This window comes from Rhagoletis zephyria, unplaced genomic scaffold (assembly GCF_001687245.7).
Source record: "Rhagoletis zephyria isolate East Lansing unplaced genomic scaffold, Rhagoletis_zephyria_1.1 Rzeph_scaffold_02481, whole genome shotgun sequence".
Taxonomy (NCBI): Eukaryota; Metazoa; Arthropoda; class Insecta; order Diptera; family Tephritidae; genus Rhagoletis; species Rhagoletis zephyria.
This window is the reverse complement of record NW_016159565.1, coordinates 70945-78171: the sequence shown is the minus strand read 5'-3', so window position 1 is coordinate 78171 and position 7227 is coordinate 70945.

Sequence of the window (7227 nt, the reverse complement as noted above, 5' to 3'; positions counted from 1 at the left end):
AAAATATGTAAAAAATACTGGCACACACAATATTGCCTAAACCTTGTTTTAACTGCTTAGTCATCACAGATGCCTCAATTAACATGATTAGCATTAGATTTTATTAAGTTTAATTGAAATTTATGACTATTTGTTATTTATGAAAATTTATGAAATTCACAAGCAACATGCTAGCGAACAAATAAGCGGAAGCATGACAATCGGCTATTTGCTGTAAGTGCAATCGTGCGGAAATAAGCTAACAGCTGACAACACCCAGAGCCTGCAGCGTTCGGTTGTTTTGTAGTTGCCACTGCCACTGCCACTGCCACTGCCACTGCTACTGACAATTGACGTAAATATTATATTATTTTCTGCTTCAATGCTCGCGCCCGCATTGTTCACTGCATCGCTGCAGCATTTTATTGTCATTTAGCCGCACAGCGTCGCAGTTTGTTTGCGCTACTTGAGTGTGTCTTTGGCGCAAATGCATTGTTTGTGGCAAATTATGTGTTTCCCATTATGCCTCATTAAAATTAACTATGCTGCTAAATCACTTTATTACTATGACAAAATTGCTGGCGAAACGGCACTAGGCGACGAACACCAGCGCACAAGCATGCACTTTTGCCCACACATACATACGTACATATGTATGTATGTAAATGCAAACATACATACATATATGCATATATTTAAATTTATTTGTGCTTACTGAAAATCGCACGCGCTGGCAGTTCGCAAATTGTTGTGCGCTGGCAGTTGACGTTAACTGTTGCCACACCAATCTGTTCAGCTCTTAGCAGCGCTTCATGCAATTACCGCTGGGTATTAAACACTTTGTTGCGATTTGCATGCTGTCTGCCGACTGCCGACTGCTGCCTGCTGCCACTTTATGTGGCACACTGCCTATCAAATAGTCGGCGCTGGTTTTGTCAATTAGACATTGACCATTCGCACACACACCTATATTACTGACAGTTTAACTTTTATGTCGCACATATACAACCCATTGTTGGCGTATGCTGCATTTCTACGCCATTGGCATTGCATTTGTATGCGCAATTACGTAGACTTGACCATGACAGGCGCTATTTAGTGGCAAACAAAGAAGTGGGAAGCGCAAAATGCGAATTGATTTGCTGAAATGAGACCAAAGTTAATTTTTTTAACTTAATTTATTTAAATGAGAAAGTGTTTAGCAATTATTTGATAATTTGCAATGAATTAAAATTTTTGTAATGAACTCAGCAGGTTTGCTTCCTAAGTCTTTTGTTTGATTGAAATCGGCTTTTATCTGGATGATTGAATTTAATTGCTTCACAAAACTTTTTGCGTGCAAGCAGACCTGAGTTTCAGAGAGTAAATTTAACTAAGGCATTTTATTATCTTTGCATATAATAAAATTGTAACAGGCCGATGTCTGTACATTATAGATACTAAAGGAAAATTAATATCGGGGGTCTTTATTAGAGCAACAAAAACCAAATCAACAATTTTTAGAATTTCTGCCTATCTGTCTGTCTGTGCGGCTGTATGTCTGTCTGTCTATATGTTTGTAAGCGCATCACTTGAAAAATAATGTATGGAATCGAATGCAGTTTTCACAGATGAATTGCTAAAGGTCTAACTTAAAATATAGCGAAGGTTTTCTGCCAAAAATATTTTTTAGGAGGGTTGCCACCTGTTTAAAAAATTGTATTCAATTAGTAAATTGATAAAATAAATTAAATATTACAATGCGAGTATCAAACTAAAGAGGTTTAAGAAAGTTTAATGCCGAAAAGATTTTGATACCGGGTTGCTCTTATTTGAAAAATTTTATTCAGTTAAAGTACTGAACTAATACACATTTGAAGAAAGTGCACGATATGTAGGATCGAGTTATAAGGGAGTTAATTAAATTTCCAGGATTAAATACCTTCGAAAATATATTAGGTAACACCATTATTCATAAAAAATAAATTGTGTTTCATAAATAGAATATTTTTTTGAAATTCCCAAAAATCAACGCGTTTTCGTAGCTGGTTGAAACTTGCACTTCATTGGACTAAAATTGAATGGCTACAAAACTGCACACTCGCAAAAGTTGAAAATTTGGATGCAATTTTTTTGAATGTTTGTGAATTTTATATAAAGTGTAAAACTTTGATTTATATGGTTTGTATTATAGAATGCACTATATTTTCACAAATAAATAAATCAAACAATTTTTCATGAAAATAATTGTGAATTTAAAATTAGAATAAGGTGCACACTTGCATCCAAAATAAGTAGATTGCTCAAATTTTCACCACTCCATATTCTGATTTGTATAGGAGGCCAATGGTGGGCCTTAATATTTTGGTGTGTTCAGCTCTCAAAAAAAAAAAAAAACAAACACTAAATCCATGTAAAAAAGCTCCAGAAATAAAAAATTTCTTTCTATAAAATCAGTTCGCGGTTCTCAAAAAAGGTTAAAAAATAAAATTTCAACAGAAAAAATATTTCTTGAAATTTTCTTTAAGAGCTGAATACTAAGCTTAGCAGAGATGGGGCGTGTCTTACATTCCTATGGCTACATATTTATTGCTGTCGTACCGTGAAGTTTCATTAAATTTTTTTACAAATGTAATTGCTTTTATTAAATAGAGCTCTACATTTCCAGGGTTTTTAAATAAATCATTGGAAGACAATTCGCTACCACTGAACCACGATCACTATAAAAATTAAATTGTAACAAAAATATATAAAACTATATAGCGCATTGTCAATTGCCATATCAATTAATTCAGTTAACAGCTTAATAAGCCATGCCTTGAAGCGATTTCAATAATTTAAACTCGGTTGGTTTTTATTTTTGTAATAAATCACTTTATGTAATTTCAAATATTAAACGTTCGCACCGTTTACTGTTTGCTCGCTTTGTCGTGCAGCTTGGGTCGGTCGTTGTCTCAGGCCGTTTGGGCGATGCTGTAACAAATCTGTACAAACGATTGTGACTATTTGTCCACAGGCACCTTATTCCAGACTCGAACTGTGCGAATTGTTTTCCTACTTTTTTTCTCATTTTTTTTGCCATTAGTTTTTTTTTCTGTCCGCGATTTATGACCACATTTGGTGTAATGAACACATTTCTTACATTGTTTCGCCATAGCGAATATTTCCATCCGACTTCAGCGGTGGTAGGTAGCTGCTGTGTTACGACGACGAACGCCTCGTTGAATTTGTGGGAAAAACAAAAGAAAAATGACTAGGATGTAAAAGCTTATGTTGGAACTTTACTTGTGATATTAATTTCTTGTTTATTATTAGTTACACTCTTAGATACATATGTATTTAGGTGTAGGCTTTATTGAATTAGCTGTGCTAAAAAATAAAGAAATAACTGCATATTAAAAAATACCTACATTCTTGTCCAAAGTATGTATACTTAAGAACTTGCAGCATGACCATATTGTTCCATTAATAAAAAATTGGGTTGTTAACAATTTTTAACAATTTAGTCGGATGAAATATGCAAGGTTTTTCATTGGTATTTTGACTAAGCAAGACTTGGTGGTATAGCGAAGAACTCCAAGAAAGACGTACAGTTTTGACATCAGTCGGGGTTGTCCCACTAACTTTCCTTTACTTATGGATCGCCCATATTTGTCGCAGTACAGGAACGAGAACCCTAGAGTCGAAGGGGTTGGGTATAGTCAGTAAACTCGATGCCCACAGACGAACAGCGAAAGTAAGGCCTTCAAATGCAATGGAAAAACCAAGTCCAGAAGGACAGCATTCAATATGTCACAACAATTATGAGGGTACACTCTTTGAGGCAATCTGTGTATATGTATTAGGGTCGTCCTTAAAAATGTCAACGCATTAATTTTGTATGGGTAACCTCTTTATTTTGTTCTACGTAAAAAATAAAGATATGTATGTACAGAATTTCAGAAGTTTTAAATAGCAAAAATTCGAAAGAAATTTGGCTTAAAATTCGATAAATTTTACAAATTATTGAAACTTATTCATATAAATTCATAAACTTGCTCAGTTAAAGCTAGTTAATAGTAAAGCTTTGTAAAATTTTTGGGTTTTAAAAAATCAACTTTTTGAAACCCTCTTAGCGATTTTTTAAATTTTAGGGAATCTCTTGTAGAACAAAATAAGGGGCTACCCACAATGTTTATATTTATCAGAACCGCCCTAATATGCACACAGTGTTAGGCAAAATACAAAACTCAACCCTCATTTTGATCAAATAATACTTAACGAAAGCCTTATAGCCTATTTCCACCAAAGGCTTAACTGCAGTTAAGAGCTCAGATAATTACTTTAACATGGCGTGATCGGCAAGGTTTTTTCTTAAGTTTTGCTTTTTTTCTTTCGTTTGCTTCTACTTAATAGATGGAACTTCCCCTTTCGAGTTGTAATCTCATTTTTCCAATAGGTATAAACTGCAGTTAAGGCTTGGTGGAAATCAACTATTAAACATCAGTTCTTCACACAGTTCCATCACGTACGGGAAGTATCCTATCAATGGTGTAGGTTGCATTATGTTCCCTTAAAGGAGAGAACGTTGTTTCTACCAAATACTTCGGTGCATCTCTTTTTACGGTGAGCTGAAAACTGGACTGGAAAAAGGGGTGGACATTTTTCGACTGACCTCAAAATCGAAAAGTCTATTACATAGACATAGATGGAGAGTTCAGGAAAAATATTTACGTTGGATAAAAAATTACCTTGACCTTTCAAGTGACCTTAAAAAATAGTGAGTTTAAAGTTTTTTTCGTTTTTGACCTGAAAAGAGAATCCCATGAATTTTTAAAATAGTTTAAACACATGCTTTTGCTATACTTGAGTCAAGGAATCGATTTCCATGGTCGCAAGTACCGAGAAACAAATTTTAGTTTTTTTTTAGCTTATCACATTCCGTTTTTGTGTTTCGAAAAGAAAAAAATCAAAAATTTTAAGTTGAAAGTCTTATTGAACAAAAAATTAGCTTAACTTTAAAAACGACCTACAAAATATGTTTTTTCAGTTCTTTCGACCATCAAAATGTATTCGTTAACACAATAACACCAAAAATAGACGTATGTTTAAAACTTTTTAAAATATTCATGGATACTATTTTCCGTCGAAAAAAATAAAAAATTTTATTTTTGAAGGTAATTTGAAAAATAAAGTCAAGTGCTTGTCGAGATATTAGATTTTGTCATAAAAAATGTACATTTTCTGCACTGTGGGCCGAACTACGTACGGTCTGCTTAGTGGGTTGATACAATTTCGAAAAGCTTGCAATGCCTTCGATGCCTTTGTTCTCATTGCACTCGTTTTATGAGTGTGGATATAAGTTTTGTACTTTGTTCACCTTTTTATACGTAGTTTATTGAAATATTTTTATAGCTGGTCATTTAGTCTGCTTACCCAAGAATGCAATTATTAGTGCCAACCAACAAACAAAAGTTGCACAGGATATCAGTGTCTTCCTCTAATCATATCATTCAAATTTATTATTTTTTTTTTTTTTAAATGCCTCTTACCTTAATTGCGCAGTGTTATCAATCAATAAGAAAAAGCTCTATAAAAGTCTATCACAAAATCTGCACTCCATTCACGCTATCCGCCAGGTGTTAAGTACGGCAATAACGAACACCACATACAGCAAATTCATTATCAGCAAAACATATCAAAAACGTGCGCAGCTTCCTGCCTACCGCATTCATAGCAGCAACAATCTTGAAAATGCCATTTGAAAACACCTTCACTTGCGACTGCCAGCAGGCACTGCTGCAGCTGCTACGACCGTCAAACGGATTATGTAATGTAACATTCAACAATCATAACAATCCAAAAGCAACAACATATCTTGCAATTGTGATTGCGCATTTACGGTAAAAATGTAGCAGACACAATATCTAATAAAAAAATCATACCAACTGTCAGTCATGTGACATTTATCGGAACGCAAGTGCAAGCCAAAGAAATGTCATTGCTTCACTTTGTCATCGCATCTCGCAACTCATCGCCTGGTTTGACGGTCAATGCCATAGCAATGTTTATTTCCAAGTATGTAGCTGGTTCACTTGTATATAAATAAGTATGTATGTGGCAGCCACATTGTCATGGTTAATGCGGAAAATATCAGAAATCATCATCGACTGCATTGTTTTCACAATACAACAACAACAACAAGAGAAAGAACAACAACAACAGCCATAGTGAATGTCGCGCTAAATGGACTTAAATGCGCATGCGCCGCGGCTACTGTTGATACTCGGATGCAAGTGGTGGGATGTCAGCAAATGTCACATATATATTTATATGTATATATAAATAGGCATGAATTGTATTTGTATCGGCAATAAGCGACTGGAAGTTATATTTTCCCCCGCTGAATGCTACTACATACTTTCATACATTTATACACAAATGTGCTTGTGCTCATAGCTGGAAGCATGTAAATAAATTTTTTTAAATCTCTTGCAATCACTTCTTGCAGCGAATATGCTGCTGCAAAGTAAAATGTACATATCAAGGAAATTGTAATGGGAGTAAATGCAAATAATATAAAAATTTTGAGACACAAGCGCTGCATGAAAGTAGTGGAAGCGGCGGTGTTGCAATTAAATTAAAATATGCAAAACAGCGACAAACAAACACGTTGTGTACGACGTCACCATGGTGGAATAATACACACAAGCATAAATTTGTGTTTATATTTAGTTATGGGCGTTGTTATGTGACACTTTCGTAAACAGAGTAGGGCGGTTTCAGGTAACAAAATTTTGTATTCAATTGCATCACGTTAATAAGGAAATAGTGTAGAAAGGGGCTGTCGTTTGAAAGTGGGTGGCTAAAATTTTTAATAAATAAAATATTGGTGTACATTTATGTGTACATATTTATTTTTTCTGTTATCATAAAAACTCCTCGCGGTTTGGCACACTCGTCACAGTTTTGGCAGCTATAGCTTTGTAGCTAAGACATGTGTCTACTTAGAATCCATCATAAATACCATCAACAATTTAAATAGAGCATTTTCGAGCTCAGAGGATATACATAAGTATAAGTCAGAGGTCAAACCATATCTGCACGGGAGATTTTCAGTTCTTTCACAACCCCTCAAAAAAATTCTGTATATAATTCTAATTGCTGTGTTTTAATGTGTTACTGGTATGTAATCAGCAATCTCGAATACTTATAGTTTTACTGATAAAGCTCAGAAGTGCGCCACTTCTTCGGCTGTGTAAATTCCGAAAGTGGAGTTGTACCAAACAC